The sequence below is a fragment of the Rhinolophus sinicus genome, chromosome 15 (genome assembly GCF_057876585.1).
Source record: "Rhinolophus sinicus isolate RSI-liver-muscle chromosome 15, RSI-T2T, whole genome shotgun sequence".
In the NCBI taxonomy this organism is placed as follows: domain Eukaryota; kingdom Metazoa; phylum Chordata; class Mammalia; order Chiroptera; family Rhinolophidae; genus Rhinolophus; species Rhinolophus sinicus.
The window spans coordinates 113,554,665-113,574,540 of record NC_142515.1 but is presented as its reverse complement, the minus strand read 5'-3'; the positions used below and the strand labels follow the sequence as shown (position 1 = coordinate 113,574,540).

At 42.4% G+C, this 19,876-nt stretch overlaps 1 protein-coding gene across 4 annotated transcripts in view; it reads right to left on the bottom strand.

Annotated features, from left to right (window-relative positions):
- The window catches only part of NR3C2 (nuclear receptor subfamily 3 group C member 2), a 310,553-nt gene extending 305,113 nt beyond the window's left edge, over positions 1-5,440 (bottom strand). Inside the window, exon 1 of one of the 4 annotated variants that reach the window (XM_074338455.2) lies at positions 4,988-5,440. The gene's annotated coding sequence lies outside the window, so the exon portion shown is untranslated. Of the gene's footprint in view, positions 1-2,668; positions 3,025-4,987 lie in introns of those variants that run through there. The other 3 variants (XM_074338457.2, XM_074338454.2, XM_074338456.1) reach the window with 3 other exon arrangements.
- Positions 5,441-19,876: the final 14,436 nt, after the last annotated feature.

The following is a 19,876-nucleotide window of genomic DNA, read 5'->3' as shown; positions in this document are numbered from 1 at the left end:
CTAGGCACCCTTACTAAAGGCCTCCATCTGCTTACCCCTCCCAACGTTCACACCTGCAGCCTCATTCCGGCTTCATTCCGGCTTCCCTGGTCCCTGGAAACAGGCCTATCTGCCCTGAGTCTGAAGGGGGATCCCCATGCAAATCCCTCTCCAAAAAAATCCATCCTCCAAATTGTCTTTTGGAAAGGATCACCACTTACTGCTTTTATGAAGTTTCACCGTGTAAGTCTGCATGCTAAGACCCCTGGGCAGTTCTACAGCGCAGAAACCTGTTTCCTTCAGAATCCACTGCTCCCTAAACAATTTGACCATGCACCCTTTTTTCATAGAACACTTACTAATATTCTGAGGGATGCTTTTCGTCATTCTGCCCTAAAGCAGGAGCGAGCCATATCTCAGATTTCTGAAGCTATATGAAGATTTGAAGAGAATCTGTATGGGAGATGGCTGGTAAGGACAATCTTAACGCACTCTACAAACAAGCACCTGATCACAATTCCCAGTCCTGCTTAGGTAGCCTTAAATGCCCTTCACAATACCATAAAACAGCCTGCATTTCACCACATTATGGACAGGGCTATCATTAGAGAATATGCAAAAGGCTTTGCTGAAATCTCAATTAGCTTTGATTAAGGTATTCTCCTCATCCACCAACCAAACGCACCTCTCAATAAAGTAAATAAAGATTGGCAACAAACAGGAGAGAATGGAGCATCTGCATGGTTTCCACTGTAAACATTTTCAAAGATCAGATTTAAAAAAAATAGGTTTATTGAAATATGTTAGGCTGAATTCTCCCTATTATTTTAGTTAGTCTTCTCTGTAAACAAATAAATCAGATTAGGAATTTATTTCCTATGTTGTCCAGGAAACCCAGGTTATCCTTTTGGAATTGGCATAATGACCAAGTCTTGAGCAGAATTTCAGTCAACTTGAACTACGCAATGAATACTAAAAATATTAGTTGATGAATATGATACTCACAGAACTTCTATCCAGAAGGAAAAGGAAAGTTTTTGTTACTAACATATAAAATACTGGTATACAAACCTAGTTTATACAAAATCAAATACGTCTCCTTTACAATGAGGATTATAACAGAGACTTTCTTGGGATTAATACAAAAAACCCTTATAACCCTTTAATTTTCATGCAAGTGGCCTCCTCACAAAACATAAAGGAGATTTCAAGTAAGGAAAAGCACTACTAAATGCTCTACTTTAAATCATATATATGCTCTTAAACACCATTTTTACAAAGGAAAAATCTGAGTTTAAAATTTTATGTTTTACAGCCTGTGTTAACTTGCCCCTTTCCATAAGGAAGTAGTTGTTTTCAGGAATATTAACAAAATTCTTGCAAATTTGTCTTCTATGTGAAAACACTTTCACTTTTAATATTCTTCCCAAACATATGTCCCATTTTAAATGTATCATTTTCTATAGTTATTTCATTATAATACGGCATCTTAAAGACCAGAACCTTAAAAATTTCACAATTTTCACTGGTTGCATAGTTGTAAAAGTTTGTTGTATGTAACTATTTTTCTGTCATCCCCACTACAGAACCATTATTATGTTCCCCTCGTTTATAGATGAGGTAAATGATAGTAACCGGCCCAAGGTCACCTAAGAGAGCGGGAGAACCAGTTAGAACTGAGCACACCTGATTTCTATTCACTCACCTAATTCACTGAGCCACCTGATCTTTCCAAAATCCCCAAACCAAACTATTTCTCCCTTAAAGGAAAAAGCTCGCCTTTAGATTATTTTTTAAAACTTCTCTCCTCACGCACTTCCATGATAGCGTGCCATGAAGTCAAACATAAAATTAAAACTTCATAGCAGAACTTCACAGATGGAGAACGCTGTTATCATAACTATAAAGATCATCAATAACAGCACCTAGAGAAATGGCAATACAAATGTTAAAAGGCAATTTAGTGCACCTGAAATTCAGCTTCAAAAACTTGTCTGCTATCAAAGTTTTCCTAACTTTTATAATAGTTAAAACCGATGGTGCCATAAAGAATGATTAAACCTGGTCTCTTAAAATTCAGTAGGAAAAGCCATGTCCCTAAATTCAGTAGAAGGGTACGGATGCCACCAAAAGAAGCTTCATTCCTTCTCTGCCTTTAGAATCCCAACTGATGACACAGAAAGCACAGCCTCTCTCAAGAGTTTCGTGAATACCGGGGACCGGGGAATGCACGAATTACCAGAGCCCCTTTCAGACAGGATCTATCAGGATCTCTATCTCCTTCAACTGCCCTTAATAAGCTACACCTCCAGCTGAGATTTCGGTGCTTCCGCAATTGATAGAGGAAAGATATATTATTCAAACGTCCTTTAAAAATTGTAGAAGGCAAACGACTCGAAATTCATCTTGGGGAAAGGGAAGGGTGGTGTAGACCTCCCACTGCCAAAGGCGGCTGAAAGCTGCTCGTTAGAGGGCATTTATCCAAAGTGGCCCAACTTTCCCAAAATAGTCCTCTGGCGGCCAAAGGGGGGGAAAAGTGGAAAACCAAAACAAAACAACAAGCACACAGCACCATACTGACTGTGCCTCCGGATTACGCAGCCACTTCTCCCTGCAAAGTGCACGCTCCCGCACCGCGGCCGCACGCCCAGGCCGGCAAGAGGCGCCCCGCCGCGCACCCCTTACACACCTGTCTCGGCTGGGGTCCGTCTCTAGGCGTCTACCTGTTGCAGCGCTCGCCAACGCTACGACACTCCTGCTGCGGAGCCCCCCTAAATCCAACCACATCCAGGCCAGCGAGTGCCGCTCCCCTTGCAGCGGGAGAGCCCGAGGCGGCAACGCTCTGGCACCCAGGTGACTGCACGGGCTTCCTCCAAGCTGCCTTAAGTTGGCTTGCGTCTCCCTAGTCCAATGACACCCCGGGCGCGGAGGGGCGGAGAGGACGGGGCAGGGCCAGGGGTAGGGGCAGGGCCTGAGCCGGCGAAATAAGGAGAGAAGGAGCGAGGGCGGGCAAAAGCCCGGAGGGGGAGTGGGCCAGCTCCAGGGCCGGCCCTTTTAAAAGCGGGTCACATGCCCAGATAAAGTTCAAGTTGCTATCCCGCCCCCCTGAGCCTTTCCCATTGGCCCAGAGGAAAGCAAGGTTCCACGCTGCATGGTCAGACGGGATTCTCATTGGGCAATCCCAGCTGTCAGTCACTGGAGGCGACATGACTGATACAAAGTTGCTGCGACACAGCCTGGACTCGGCAGCTTCCTTAAAGCCGCAGCAGCGGCGGGTGCTTGGGGTGTCCGGCAGCAGCTACGACGTTAGGCTGTAGGTACCCTCTGTACGTTGACCCTCGTCCCCCTTGCTCGACCGCCTCTAACTTGCTGGCGCCCTCCTTGCTCTCCTGGCCGACCCTAAGATTTCTGTAAAGATGTGCAAAGTGTGCTGACGCGGAAGAAGCAGGTTTTTCCGATAGCTAGTCAAGGTGTAGTCCCCTAATGCTCTCCACCTGCAGCGCCAGGTGAGAGGCAGCCCTTGCTCAGGCACCGCCCACAGCGTCCACCTGCAGAGAGGACTCCCGGGGGGCTTCACCCGACCCCTGAGGTCCGCTCCACGCCCCTTTCCTGGGTCTACCGAATTACCTCTCAGCAGAGCAGCCGCAGCATCCGCTGCCAGCAAGCAGAAGGATCACGTTCCCATTCGATTTGAATTTCCTTGTTTTAACCGTGCAAGAAAAGCGGGTGACTTCAGTGCAGCCAAACCCTTTAAACAGAGCTTCTCACCCACCCTAGTCCAACACCCCCCCCCCAAAAAAAAAGTGCCTGGGTCAAGAACTGCTGCTCTTCCATTATAATTTTGTTGCTGTATTTACTACTTTAGGGTTGGTTTTTTTCCACTAGTTCAATTTGAAAGAAAGCTTACCGTCCAGGATATCCACTCTATGATGGGTAGGGGGAGTGCACATAATTGGGAGAAACATAAAGAAGGGGAGAAGGAACCAAACTGTTTTCTAAGTATCCAGCGTCTGCAAGAAATTTCCGTTTCCCTCCAACCACCCCCACCTGGACTCCTCCTGGCCACCCAAACGCTGTAGTTTCTAAGCAAAAGGATGGACTTCTTAACTTTGATTTCTAAAGACTTTGAGGCGCCGCGTATGAGGCTCGGTTTTAGGCTCCGGGCTGGCTTGGAGTCAGCTCCAGTGACGTACACACCTAAATCTGGTCCCCGGCCCGCGGCGACCCGTAGCCCGGCGCCGGCAGCTGTGCTGCCTCCCGCCTCACCCTTGCCCCGCACTCACGTAAGTCGGAGGGTGGGGGAAGCGTGCACCCTGTGCTTAGAGGCCCCTCCTCGCCTTACAGTTAATTAACCTTAGGGATTTCAGACCCCGAACGCAAGAAGACTTAGAACTCCCAGCCGCTTCAGGTAGGGAACTCCCTGGCAGCGGGTGCGACAAGCAGCGTCGCGGGAGAGCCCCCGACTCAGGTGTTCGGCAGTCCCTCCCCTGCGCGGAGCGGCCCCTGGCGCCCCTCGCAGCCAGGAGTCCCAGCCAAGTGTCCCAACTTTCACGCGCGCTGTCCTAGCCCGATGAGTAATCGGGCATCGATCGCACCCCGGCCGAGCAAGGGCTGCAAGCAGGAGCTAGGGGAGTCCGGGATTAGCGCCCCGGCACGTGAGGAGGCTGCGGCTCAACCTGTGCTGCCGAATTATTCATTATTAAAGAAATGGACGTGTCTGTTTTACTAAGTTTTTACTTCCTTTATGGAGAGCTGGTCCTGCCCTGGATCTCGGCTTCTTGCAAGATCTAGGTTAGAACCATGCAGGGACAGCCAACGCGATCGCTCGCCCGCCTGCTACTCAGCGCCCCTACCAGGAGGCGGCCTGGCGGGCACCTTGTCTCTTGCCCGCAGCCCACCTCGGTTCACCAACCCGCACCCTCTGCGCGGACCCTGACTTCCCCAGGGCCTCCTGCGCTCCTCAGGTCCCCTTCCCGCCGCTGTCAGCGCAAAGTGTCGCTGCACTCACCTTTTCTAGGACATGGTGGGGAGGTTGGGGCGCGGGGCGGGGAGTGGGGGTGGGGGGCCAGAGAGACTCCCGCCGCTGCCGCTGCTGTAGCCACTAGCAAGTCCAATATTAGCAGATCGGCGGTAAGGATGGAGAAGGTGGTAATCCCAGCCGTCACCCTACTAACGGTGGGTAGAGCAATGGAACAGTAGAGCTGTTAGCCCGCAGAAGCAGGCGAGGCGCCGGCGCCAAATCGTGCAGAGGGGGAAGCGGGTGCCTGCACGCCCCCAGCAGCGGCGGTCGGCCTCGGGCAAGCCCCTCTGGGGCTGCTGGTCTCCCGGGCGTTGACGGCAGCGGCCCTGGGAGCCGGGAAGTCCCACGGGATGATCCCGCGCCGGCTGCCTCTCAGTGCGGCTCTCTGCGCCCCCTCCACGGGCTAGGGGTGGCCGGTGACAGCTCGGGCGACGGAGCGCGCGCGCGCATGGGGGGGGGGCGGTGGCGGCCGCAGGGGGAGCCCGCGGCGCCGCGGCCCCCTCCCCGGGTCACACCCTCACCAGCGGGAGGAGGCAGCAGAGCGTCCAGCCAAGGCTGGTGGGAAACCGAGCTGGGGGCGTCAGGGGCTGGCGGCCTCACCACCCAGGCTATTGGCAGCGAGGAGGCCGAGGGATAACGGAACCCCAATGCACGTAGCCTCCCACCCCTCCCAAGGTCCCCACAAAGTCCGGCCCTGACCTCGCACCCGGCCTCAGGTGCAGTTCCCATCCGCGTGGGGCGGCGCGGGCTGGGGACCACAAGCCAGGGGCGGGAGGGAAAAGTTTCTTTTCCTGCTCCCTCGCTGCCCGCTGGGGGAGGCTGCTCCTTTCCTCCCTTTCTCGGGCTCTCCGCGCCGCTGCCCCACCCCCACCGTGGGGGGGTTCAGAGGAAGGGCGGTGTGTCTGAGCGCGGGGGGAGCGGTGGGGAGCAGCGGAGGCCGCCACGGTCCCCTAGGTCTCGCAGTGGCTGAGACGTCAAAGGCGGCGGGTGCCCGGAGCAAGACTAGGAAAGGGCCGAGCGCCAGGCCCCCTCCTCCCCCTGGATCGCGGAGCGCCGCGCGTCCCCGCGCCGCCCTGCGCGCCCCCGCGGCCGCCGGGGCAGACACCGACGCAGACGCGAAAGTGAAAGAGGGGCGACAGAGCTGGGAGGGCGGGCTGTGGCGCGCGGGCTCGTGGCGGGGGGCGGAGGATGGAGCTGTGACCCCTTGATCCAGGGATTTTCCTGCTCCTGCTGACCTACGGAGCCACCTCCTGGCTCCCAAGCTTCCCCGAAGTCCCAGGTGCCCCACCCCCGACAGATCACCCCCTAACAGATCACCCCCATCAGGGGATGTGTTCCTGTTCACACACACTCACGTGTGAGAGATACACTTCAGCCCCAGAATCTTCCACAGCACCGTTACACTTACCCTTGGTGTAAGATTGGGCGGGGTGGGGGGAATGCATTGTGCGTGTCACTACCATTTACAGGCTCCCTGCTTGTTGTCCATTATGATTCAGTTAAACTCGAGAACTGACCACACACTCCCCTTTTCCTGCTTCACCCTCCTTTTTCTACACTCTATTGGATCACTCCCCCCCCCCCCGCCTTTTTCTGGGTTCTTTCCCGTTTTCTTCCTAAATAGCTGTGAAAGTTGCTAATCCCTTCCCACACAAAACCATGTTAAACACAGAGCTGCCCTGTTAAAACAATCGTTGCCTGTCTTCAACCACATTCCCACTCTGAATATCGACCTTCCCCTTGCATCTATCACTACGCAGTGTTGGCACTACTCAGTTCTTAGATGGCGCAAGGTGGCATTTTGGCCTCTAGCAAAACAATCTTTTGCCTCACTTTCCTTATTTGTAGTAAATGTGAAGTTCTTAAGGAATTCTTTTTCGGTGAAATCAAGAAAATAATAATCGAATAATATATTTTTAAGTTAGCATATTAATATGTATTCAATGAAATTTTAAAGAACCACTATTTAGAAGTGTACTGACTGCAAGAACTGAATTTTGAAATTCATCAATAATAAGATGAACTGGGGCAGCCGGTTAGCTCAGTTGGTTAGAGCGCCATGCTCCCAACTCCAGGGTTGCTGGTTGGATCCCCTCATGGGCCAGTGTGAGCTGCGCCCTCCACAACTAGATTGAAACAACTACTTGACTTGGAGCTGATGGGTCCTGGAAAAACATACTTCAAACAAACAAACAAAAAAGTAAGTCTGTATTTAAAAAAAAATAAGATGGACTGACATTCATGGATTGATAAAGTAGACAGATGGATAGATATGTGATAAAGCATGCATATAGTACATTAATGGTAGAATGGAGGAGGTTGGTATACAGGTGTTCACTGTAAAATTCCTTCAACTTTTTTGTATTTGAAATAGTTTGTAATGAAATGTTAGAGAAAACCCTTATTTAAGGTAACCTATATGATGTGAACTCTGTTTACAAAATTGATAAATTAGGCATTGACTATTCCTTCCCCCGTTACAAAATGATTTACCATGTACATTCTATACACAGATACCCTCCATCCCTATTTAATCAATAAATTCCATTACAGACAACTTGTCAGGGATCACACTATGGTGTAAAGTGGCGTTATTAGAACAATAACATTTTAGAAATGTAGATGTTTTTCACTTTTTTCTTGTCCATTCTCAAATTTTTATCTTCCCTGTCTTTAAAATAGTTTGGCATTATAAAACGAAGATTGAGATTTCAAGCATACATAGATATTATTTTGAAGCTTTTTCACACCAAAATAGCTTCAAGAGGTGGTCCATTTGCCCATAGATAGCTTCTCCTACCCTTTGGGAGAGATATTAGGGGATAGTGCAATTAATAATACACAAACCTTTATTTGTTTTTGGATATCTGAGTGTTTAGATAGTTACTCAAATGATTGAACAATTAAGTTTCTCTCTTCTCTTTATTTACTTTTGCTGGCTGTCACATAACAGGTGGTTCTGTACCACCGTGAAGGGAAGGGAGGACAGCCCCAGGACAAGGTCTGCAGCTCCCTCATCTGAAGAGAAAGTGACACTGGTTTTGTTTGGAATCACTCCAAAAGGGGTGCCTCTGAGAGACTCCATCAGAGATGGGGATGCAGGGGTTTCTGGTTGGTTGGAACACATTCATTCCAATGCCCATTAATAAGGAACCCGGTCAACTTTAAAAAGTGTATGCCTGGAAATGTCACAACTTATTTTTAAGACTGTCTCTTAACACAGTTTGTTCTTTTCATCCTTTTAAATATTTTTTTTTTCTTTGCCGAAGGAAGAAAATGTTTTTAAGAGAAATAAAAACTAAGGAAAAGGAAAAGCACAGAAAAGGGCATTAACTTCATCTCCAAATAGATGGAGACTATTTACAGCAGCTAAATAGTCTAAAATCTTAAATCAGATATGTCCCTTTTGACAATTGTTCACCCTCCATTCACAGTCACTGGACCACAGGACACCTCCTCCCTCCCTTATCCCATTAGTGTCAAACTCCCTGAGGTAAACTGCAGGACTCAACGTTTGCAATTTACATGAGTGACATCACATCTTCTATTATATAACTTCAGATACAAAGCCTAATGTCATCTAAGTTTGTGTTGGGAAAAATCATTCCTTGCTCTTTATTTCAGCTTGAGCAGAACCACCCCTTGGTTCCCTGATCCTAATCTCATTTCTTCAAACAGCTGACACTGGGTGGGGGCGGGAAAAGGCATGGACTTGTTTAAGCCATGAAATCATAAGCCCCCCTCAAAAAAGTGAATATATTTTTAAATGTATTAAATACCTCTCCTTTATGTCTTTATTTGCTGACCAGAAAGTAAAGACCATTAGGTTTCATATCGTTTAATCTAATAATTTTTAAAAGTTAAAGACTAAGCATTTGGTCATAGTTAACTTCATTAATAAATCCTAGCCATGCTAGTAATTTTTTTTTCTAAAAAGCTAGGTTTTTTTTTTTTTTTTTTTCCTGTCTCTTACCAGCTGTTGGAAAGAGTTGAGAAAGACAGAGAGAGTCAGAGAGAGAAAGGAGGGGGGTGTTGGAGAGAGAAGATGAATAGGAGAATAATATAAGATAGAACTTCTTTGTTTATTGCAAAACACACATGCTACAGTTTATAAACATTGCAAGCAAATAAGAAATTGTGGATCAGAAGATAAATACAAAACATATCAGTGTTTTTGTTAATATCCAAAATAGACCAAACTCAGTTTTCTAGACTAGTTGGAATATTTTTATTAGCTTTGGTTACTCATTAATTTCTGTATTTGTTTACCTAACTATTTATTCATCAGTTTATCTTAATTTCATTTGTAGTCATTTTAAATAGAAAATACACAAACCTAATACATTTCTATGGCCAGATTTTGAGATGACAGAGCACCAAACAGCCCATGCATCACAATTAGTATGCCATATTATTAGAAGCAAATCAGATTTCACTGTGCCTACATGATGTTCTAAATTTAGAAATAATGTACAGTAGTTGAAAACGGGGGGCACTTAGAGCAGTATATTATCATAAAAATAAAGATGTTTTCAATTTATTTTTTTCTCTGCTCTTTTTCTTGGTTTCGTACAGGAAATTCATCACTTTTAAATAATTGCTAATCTTACATAAATGACTGCATGCTTTGTGTGCTCATTAGAATTATGTATAGAGGTTGTTTCTCTGATATTATGTGCAATAATAAGCACAGAAAAGTGAAACAATCCATTGGTCAGGTGTGGGAAACATAAGAGTCTCTGTTGAACTTGATGCGCAACTCATTTAGAATTTCTCATTAGGACTTCACAGGAGCAGTTAGCTTTTCAGTAGTTGGCACTATATTTTTAGCAGCATTTTAACAGCTGTCAGTAACAACTAAGACAACATTTTGATCAACGCTATTTTTTTTATTCTAACAAAGATGATTGCAATGAAACAAAATGCTTCAGGATTTAAACGTTGAACTATGAAAGCAACCAAAAAAAAAGTATTTTCTTGTGATATAAAATGTTGATAATGCATCAAGGACAGACAATAAGTTATCTATATAAAATGAGGCCAAGTGAATTTTAAAATTTCTGATGCCTATGTACACATAATAAAGATGATTTTATTCTTAAAAGGTATGTTCAATGTCAGAAATAGAAATGTCAGAATAAGAGAATGTGCAGTGTATCTTGTCATATATTTGCAAGTAGGTCAAGAATAGCCATGTGGGTACCTGAAATGAATAAAATCTTTTCCTTAACATTAGAGCTTATAAAGGGAGGTTATCACATGTCAGATATATGACACTGGAAATAGCAGACAGAAAAATGTAAGAAGCTTCATGACAGATGTCATCTTTATTCCTAAAGATAGAGGTAAATTTGCTATGGGTAATGCATTACAAAGCAAACTAAAACTAAATCTCTGCAAGTGTCAAATTTCCCTTTCACCTATAGTCTCCCCAAATTGAGTGATTTGGGTTCCAAGGGAAGTCAAGTAATGGTATATTATTAAAGAAGTTACCAAATCATCTTTTCCAGAGGTCATCTGCTCATTTCGAGGACCTAATCCAAGTTTTGAGTTTGTCCCAACTAAGGCAGCTGAGTATTTCCCACTTATCTAGCTGGCACAGTGAGGAATTAATGCATTCTTATATCAAATGATATTTTTATTATGTTGCATTTGTTTCTCCTAATCCTTTTGGGGGCACCATTCTATTAGCTCTTTCAACATGAAGTATTTTTAATTGCTTGCTAAGACTTTTTTCATTTTTATGCAATTTTAGGAAAAATCAAGGCTGAATATCCTTTTTTCTTTCCCAGCACAAACTCCTGCCAGATACAAATCTTCTGGTGCTGATAGTTTTTTGTTTTTTTTTTTTTTTCCACAGAGCGTTGTATGGTTTTCTTAGTGCATAAAAATTTTGACATTAAATATCCATGTGTGAAAATGAAATATATAAAACTTCCTATATGGAAGGTCTATGTCACATCTGTAATTAATATTTAAACCACAATCTATTTTCAAGTGCTTAGTGCTAATTATAGCTAGATTTTAATATTTTATCAAAACAAGTAGACATGTTTTCATTTAAACTAGTTCGTTACTTTTTAAAAATGCTTTGTAATGGCCTTCACCATGAATGTGCTGTAAGCACATTCTCTGAGTAGAAGCTGAATAGACTTACATCGCCGCTGGACAGTGGAGATTGCTTGCTTGTATGAGGACCAAATAAGCACCTAACGTCTTGGGATTTTCCTAATATCTTTACAAATGTAACTTTTACTTTTTTGTTTTGACTTAGTAAAAAAGTACATATTTTTTGCAATAATTATATCTCAAAGAAGAAAAAAATCCAGGAAAATTCTATTTATAACTACATCATTTCAACATATACTATTACCCCATTCATTGATAAATTATATTGCTTTTATTTCCAATTTGAGTATCATATGAATTGAAGCTTTGTTTGAAAATATAATTTTTAAATTACCTTCATTTATAAAAAATACATATTATTATAATTCAATAAAAACCACCAAGGAATGAAATGCAATATCATGTATACATATCTTTTTATCCACTGTATGTTATTTCCATGACACCATAAGCTTATGACATTAGAACACAACTACTGGTACATTGGCAAATTATGGACCCAGTAGCTAAATCAAGATTATTAATCACAGGAAGTATACTCACTATGAAATTCAAGCAAACATTAACTCCTGCAGATGATTCAGAAAGCCCAAGGTGCAAGAAGGAGCCCCAAGGCTCAGTCTCCTTAAATGAAAAGTCCAAGCAGAAACTTTCAGAATAGAGCTGTATTTCACTTCCCCTTTTCACAGAACCAGCAAATCAAGCAGTATAGTAGAGTCCATTTGCATGGCTTTGAATCCTGGCTCTATCACCTACTAATGATATGACCCAGGGCAAATGACTTAATCATTCTAAATTTAGGTTTCCTCATTTGTGAAATGAGATTATTGGTACCATAACATGATATGTACTTAACACAGTACCTGGATCTAGGAAGTGCTCTTAAAAAATGTTACATATTTACCTTCAGAGATTTGTCATAGAAAACCAAGATTTATTTTTCTGGGGACTGAAGATCTTCCTTCCAATTCAAAGAGTTTTTGAGTTCCCTGGAAAATCAGACCTTAGCCTGAGGTCCTCAAGCACTTCAGACTTTTAAAAATTATCTTTCCTAGAAGAGTGCTTTTAAATTTTTAGTGTGTACCAGAATACCCTGGAGAGCACATTAAAAGAGATTACTAGGCCCCACTCCCAGAATTTCCCATTAGTAGGTCTGAGTAAGGCCTAAGAATTTGCATTTCTAACAAGTTCTCAGGCTGATGCTGATGCTAGTGATACTGGACTATGTTGACAACCAGTGCCCCCAAGTACAGTAAAGGAAACAATTACCCCCAGTTGCTCACTTTGCAGAGTAAGTTATTACTGAGAGCTGCTGCTGGGAGTAGGGGAGAGGATGATGAGAAACAGGAAGTAGGGGACAGAAGAAAGGAAGTGTTGGGTAATGATAAAAAGGGGGTGGGGTCATCACAATCATGGGATCATTGGAACAATGGGGCTGGCTAACTATCTTAAGGCATTAATTTTGGTTTATTTTGAGGCGTTGAGAATTGGTAAACCACATCCCTTCAATTACCTTTGAAGGCAGAGCCCTGTGGTCTAGTCTAGATCACTTTTCTCTCTGTATCCTGAGTGTGTCATGAAGATAGGCTCATTACTCTTGAATTAAATTTTAACTGATGCTGTTTTGTTTTGCTTTGTTTTTTGCTTTGATCTAATCAAAAGATCAATTGCATGTGATGAGCTTTTGACAAAGCCATAGTGGTCTTTTCATAGTTTTAAACCAATTATTGTGTGAGGGGATTTCCAACATTTTTATTAGGAACCTAAGCCTCCTGTTTACTTATATAATAATTTCATCCCTTTAGTAAGAAATGATATTGATATTGTAGGATTTTACTTCCTTAAGAAATTGAAAGATGAAATTCAATCAAAATTGATGAAATTCCTCTAGAGATGGACCTGAAGAATAATCAAAGAAAGTGAGCAGAAATAAATAAAGCTACATTCCTTGTGTTACTTTAATCAAACTTGACCTGGAATGAGCAAGGTAAAAAGGGGAAAGTAGAATATGCTACTCGTGAGAAAACTTGGTGTTATATTTAGCAGTGGAGTCTGATTGTAGCATCATGTCATCCATAGGTTGTGGAAAGAGTTCAGAAAGAAAAACTTATTAATAGTTTTTTGAAAGTAAGACATATATGAAAAAATTAATTAGATTTCCTTAACCTGGTTGATACAAAACTAATCCTAACAAGTCAAGTAGCCCATTGAATTCATTTTAATTTTTGCTACTATGAAAATCACTTGGAGTTTCTGACTGCTTTTTAAATATTGATATATTAATATTTAATTATAATATTATAAAGCCTAACATATTTCATAAGTTTATAAATGTTTCATGAAATATTTCAAGCATACCAAAAAATAATCACAGGTATCCAGTGGAGTCCCGATCCTTATATTATGAGGTGGGAACATTTTGTTGTATTTGCAGCAGACATTTAAAAACTTGCATGGGAGTAAACCATTGCCATTTCATGATTGGGGTTACTGTTGGAGACGGAGGAAGTAAAAAATATAGGGGGTAGGTTTTCATCAGCTGGGGTTTTGCTCCCATTGTTATGAGTCCTGGGTGTTGCACTTTCTGCCCCAGATCTTGAAAAGAGGGAGTTAGTTCTTAATATATCCAAACAACACTCAAAAGTAGGCTGGTAGGTAACACAGCTCCTGGTTTCGGTTGAGGGCCGGGATATAAAAGTCAAAGTGTTCTGTCTGAGAGCCTCAGGAATGAAGATGACTTCAGGACAATGAGAATTGCCTACCTAAGAGACTACAGATCTTAGGAACAGAGCAATTGGAATTCAGTTCATTTCAATGCACTGCTTGTTGGGTCACTTCCTAATCTTTTTGTTGTTGTTGTTGTTAGTTCAATTAATTCTAACCACTTTTCCTCAAACAAATTCGGGCTAATATACATCACTGCATGCTGATCTTAAGTCATTACCAGAACTATTCCAATTGGTTGGCCTATGTTGGATGAATTGCTATGTATTTTGACTCTAATCCGACAGAAAAGTGTTCAGTCTAAATTGTACTGATGGCTTAAGTCTGTTTGGGCTCCTATAACCAAATACCACAAACTGGGTAGTTTATAAATAGCAGCAATTTACATCTCCCAGTTCTGGAGGCTGGAAGTTCAAGATTAGGGTGCCAGTATAGTTGAGTGAGGTCCCTCTTCTGGGTCACAGACTTCTCCTTGGTTCCTCTCATTGGGGAAGGGGCCAGGGAGCTCTGTGGGACCCTTTTTATAAAGGTGCTAATCCCACTCTTGAGAGCTCTGCTCTCAGGATCTAGTCACTTCCCAAAGGCCTCACCCCCTAATACCATTACCTTGAGGGTGAGGAGAGTTTCAACAGATGAATTCTGGGAGGGACACAAACGTACAGACCATAGCGATAGCCTTAGGAATTCAGCAAATTTAACCACAGTTCTGCTCACCTTATTTGGTAATATGTTAACTTTCACCTAGAAAGAATCTTCAGGTAATTGGTATACTCTGATGTATTAGTCAGGCCCAGATTAAGCTCCTATACAAAGTGACCAAAATACAGTGGGTCAGTTAGGAATGAAGTTGAAGTCTGTCTCACATAAAGTCAAGAAAAATGAATGTGGTCCAAGGTGGAGAGGTGGTTCTGCTGCATGAAGTCGTGAGGAACCCATGTTTCTTATGGCTCCTCAATTCCATAGAGTTCTCCTCATCTGTGTGATGGGGGCTGAGTCAGTAGCATCATGTCCACAATTGTCTATTAAAAAACAAAGAATTTTGCCCAAGTAGTTTTCACACATCACTTTGCTTGCATCCATCCCATTAGCCAGAGGGATCTTTAAGAGAGGTTGGCCGTGCCACGCTAAAACTGGAGTTCTACTACTCAAAGGAAGAAGGGGAGAATAAGTACAGGGGACAATTAACAGTCTTTGTCAGGTGATGAGCAGCTCCACTGAGCAGGGAAGAAAATGCAATGGGCTTATATTATGGCACAAAGATCTAAGGTTATAGCTCAGGAGAGGTATAATAAATGATGGATGGAAGTGGGAGTGTTGTCAGGGGCTGGGATGTAGACGCAGATATCAGGATGTATACTCTGAAAATCAAGGGGGCCATTTCTAGCAATAAACTGAAAGAATGGCTTCAAGTAGCTAAATATTCTAGTGAAGATGAACTAATCTTTTACTAAGACACATGGTACGTTTGCAGAGCAAGCTAGATTCAAGGAATGATTTTCTGAAGTGACAAGGAACACATCTGACACAAACCAATCTCAAAAAAAAAAAGTTGAATTATAACAAGAATTTTCGTTGTGGGAGATAAATCAAGAGTTTGAAATGCAAGTAGTACTATTCCATAAAAAGTCAAAAAAAAAAAAAAAAAAAAAAAGCTCAGATCTTAACCTATGCCGGATACAGAGAGAGAGCTAGAAGGTAGCCCTCAGTGTAGATCCCAGCACAGGGGAATGGGTGGGAGATCACACTCTCCTTTACTGTGCCCGCTAGAACACCACAGCACAAGGTAAGGACAGGACCAACATTCAATCCATCAGTAGCAGGACAACTCCCTGCCTACAGTCTGTATCCCTTCTGATTAGCTGATACCCATGCCTGATTGGTCAGTGCTGCCACATAGGTCATTAAACATTATCAACGTTACCTCTGCTTTCAGGGGCTATTCAAAATTTACTTGAGAGATGTACAGACCACAAAAGGCCAAGAAAGAAAGATTCCTAAGAAAAAGTAGTAGTTTCTTCTCCAACCTGCAAAAACTCTACATATGGGATGGATTAAATGAAGAAAGAGACAATGCCCAAGTTAATTTGTCAACCTGTCTAAGAGAGAAGTATGGAGGGTCTGCAGAACGTAGATGTTGTGCCATTTTAAGGTCATTGGCTATTTAGAATTCACTGCCTTCTTGGAATTTTGATGAAGAATTCCAGATTTTCCATACATTTCGGATGCCATATTTCTACCCTTCTTACAGATTACGAAATGTTGAGACAGGTTACAAAGGAATATGTGGTTTTCCTACTCTGGAGGAATTTATAAGTAGGATTTCCTCTGATCTGGAATAGCAAAGGCAGGGGTCGGTAAGCAAGGTGATGGAGTCAGATGTCTACCAGTTTGTTTAGCCTTTTAAATAATTACATTGCAAAGAGGAAATGAGATTAGGAAGGAAGAAAGGCTCAGTATAGCCGGATGAATCAGGAGGTGGTAGAGTACTTTGGAACTCTGACATCCAGCCTTCTACATTTTCTTTTGAAAAGTCGCCTCTATGTCATAAACCAGGTATCACATAGAGAGGAAAGCCAGCAGTGTATGTCTGTTAGAGTGACAGATAAAGGTTAAAAGCATAGACTCTGGAGCCAGACTTAGTCTGGCTTCAGATCCCAACTGTCTCTCAGTAGCTGTGTAACTACAGGTGAGCTACTTAAACTCTGGGCCTTAGTTTCATCATCTATACAATGAGATAATACAACTTACCTCCTAGGGTTGTTATGGGGATTAGCAACTTGTATAATGACTGGCTATAATAAACAATAGACATTAGCTATGATATTTTCACATACTCTTAATTCTAACCCATTTGCTCCTATCCATTTCTTTACCCATATTCTTTCCCACTCTTGATGCACTTGGCATCTGACTATATTGGATTATTTCTCACTTGTTTTGTATTTTTCTTATTAATATCTGGGCTATTTGATATCCAGAGCTATCTGCCTGGCTTCCTCCCATGAACATTCAGACACAATTTCTTCTGATATCTCAAGCTTCCCATCGCAAAGCGTGCTACTCTTGTGGCACAGTTCCAACCTAGTGCCCCATGGCATGAACTTGACCTGGACCTTTACATAATATTTACAGTGTCTTTTTGGAGAAGTAAGTTCCCTTAAATGGTGTGGAAGAGACAAAGCTACGGGTTCCCCAAATTCGATTTTAGTTTTCTCTTTCTGAGCACACAGAAAAGCTACATATCTCAGCCTCCCTTGCATTTAGGTTGGGTCCTTATGACTGGGTCTGGCCCCTAGTGTAGTGGGAGTGATGTGTCCCACTGGTCATAACCCTCTCCCTGAGTGATTATATAAGCTCTCACATTCCTTACCATGAGTGAATGCTTAGGGGGCCTCAAGTTTAGCTTGGCAGCGTCACAGTATGAAAGGAGACTGGATCCCAGATGTACCTTTTCAAGGAAAGCTACTGAGGTGAGCTGGACTGTGATGTGAGTGAGAGATAAATCTTTATTACGTGTATTCCATGAGATTTGGGTGCATTGTCCTGATTAATTTAGATTTTACAGAATAGGACTATCTGGACAGAATATAAATCTATAATGAATAGCATTATAGTGAAGTTTGAATGTAGTTATACTAGGACACGGTACTACTGAATTAATTGTGGAGTTTAGGTAGCTAAGCAGAATGTTGTAGGGAAAAGGACAGGGCCTGTAGAATCCCACAGAACCAGATTCAAAATCTATCTCAAACATTTATAACTGTGACTTTAATATATTCTGTTTCTGGAATCCAAATAATACTTTCTTTCTAATAGTGTTATTGGGTAAAGTCAACTAAAACCTCTTAGGTAACTTTCTTCTATTCCTACAACCTTTCCAATATTCTAATATTTCCAACCAAGTATTTAATTTTGGTGATTCGCCATTCTGAACTGCTTTTCATAAAATTGACTTTATAGGACTACTGGACTAAAGTCTTGACAATAAAGGGCAGCAATTTGGTACAGAGAAAGTATCCATATCCCTAATTTGTGCCCAAATAAAAGGAAATCATTATAAAATTTTACATGTTGAAAATAGTACTTAGTAGAGAACAATTTTCCCTTTATTTAGTGCATTACTCAGAAAGTTCCCAAGTTAGAAAAGCTATGCCATGCACCATAGCACAATTTTGAAAATACTGTATTTAATTAAAATGGGAATTTCTAGGATTTGTATTTCAAAATCTTACATAAAATTTTTGACCCATGCAATATTTATGAGTTAATTTTCCTTTTCCCCATCTCAACTTAAAAATTAGAGGAATGTAGTCCATTTCAAATTATTGAGGGTGGGCCGTTGTGTTGGCAGAATGAGTACCAGCAAAGATAGAGATACCTAGTGACCACTTACTTTTCAACCTTTCTGTTTACACAGACACACAGACACACACACACACACACACACACACTGGCACACACATTATAAATGCAGACTTCAAAGGCACACCTGCAAGAGCTGCCATTGTTAGTTGTTATTTAATAGTTAAACAAATTGTTTAGAATTTGTGGCATAACTTGGTGGCTTTTTAAATTAAAAACAACAACAACAGCAAGCTAACACATAAGTAATTAAATTAAAAGGCAAATATGGCAAAACTTTTTCTTTGGACACACAAGAAAGAATCAACGATTCAACAGATAATATACTGTAAGTTTGCAGACCCTGATCCTACATTGCAAGGGAATGTCTTGAAGAGATCAATACTGAAACAAACTAAGCTCTCTGTGGCACAACTTCCTCTTTATAAAATGAGTAAACTCTTCCTTTCAATTATCAAATAGATGTCTTTCTGAAATTGGATAGCGGCGCTATGTGCTCTCTCAGTTTTCTTTGCCTTTTGGATCTTCTCTCACCATTTCTTCTTTTCTGTTTCTTCTCACCATCGCTCAAAGCTCTATTCCAACACCTCTACTCCTCCACCACCACCCCCACCACCATGTAGGGTTGCATTTTACATAGACTTGGGTTTTAAAGCCAATGTGGAAAGTGAAAAATCATGTAAAGTCAGAAATTTCCCAGAACAAAAAAAAATCCCTTAATTCACCCTTAAAGTACAATATACATGGCTATTTTTTATGCACATTTGAGGCTGATATACCATCCAACTCAGCCAGTTTTTCCTCCAGCGTTGGAACAGATTGCTGTTTTCTCAGCTAAACACCTGATGAAGTAGTTGGCTTACACTTAGGGGCCATGTTGTACAGAAAAAAAAAAATGTATCTTTAAACACTTGAATCACACTCAGCCTGCTGAGATGCTCATACTATGAGAGCAATTCAGGAACTGAGACCAACTGAAGGAACATCCGATTCACATCTCCTTTCCTGCGCTCCTCTAGGGCATATGCTCTCGTGGAACGTGAGACAGAATCACCCACACTATTTACATTCTTTTCTTTCTCTCTTTCTCCTTCTGCCAGAGTAAGTAGAGTTGAGTATAGATGAGAACTTTATTCTATATGTATAAGGCAAAATTCTATTCAAAAACAACAACTTTTGCTAAGAAGGGAAGCTCATGTGAAAGGACATTTCAGGGTCTCTGTCGCTCTTGCAGGCCACAACAGGAATTGATGGTCCCTTTGACAGAGGGAACCACCTCATAAATAGGGACATACAAGGTGGGCAGACTTGGAGTCTGGAGAGAACTGACTGGCTCTATATCAGTTTCTCATCATTTGCTCTATTGACATTTTGGACCATATATTTTTTTGTTGAGAAGGTGCTGCCCTGTGCATTGTAGGATGTTTAGCAGCATCCCTGGCTTCCATTCACTTGGTGCCGGTAGTAATCACATCCCTTCCCCAAGTTGTGAAAACCAAAAATGTCTCCAGACATTGCCAGATCACCCGGGGGGAGCAAAATTACCCTTGATTGAAAAACTGCTGCATATAATAGACTGGGAAGAGTTTAAAAATCGTGGAGGGAAATTCTGAATGGAAGAAGTGAAAAAGGAATTATGGGCTAGGGATGGGAGGAGCTTTC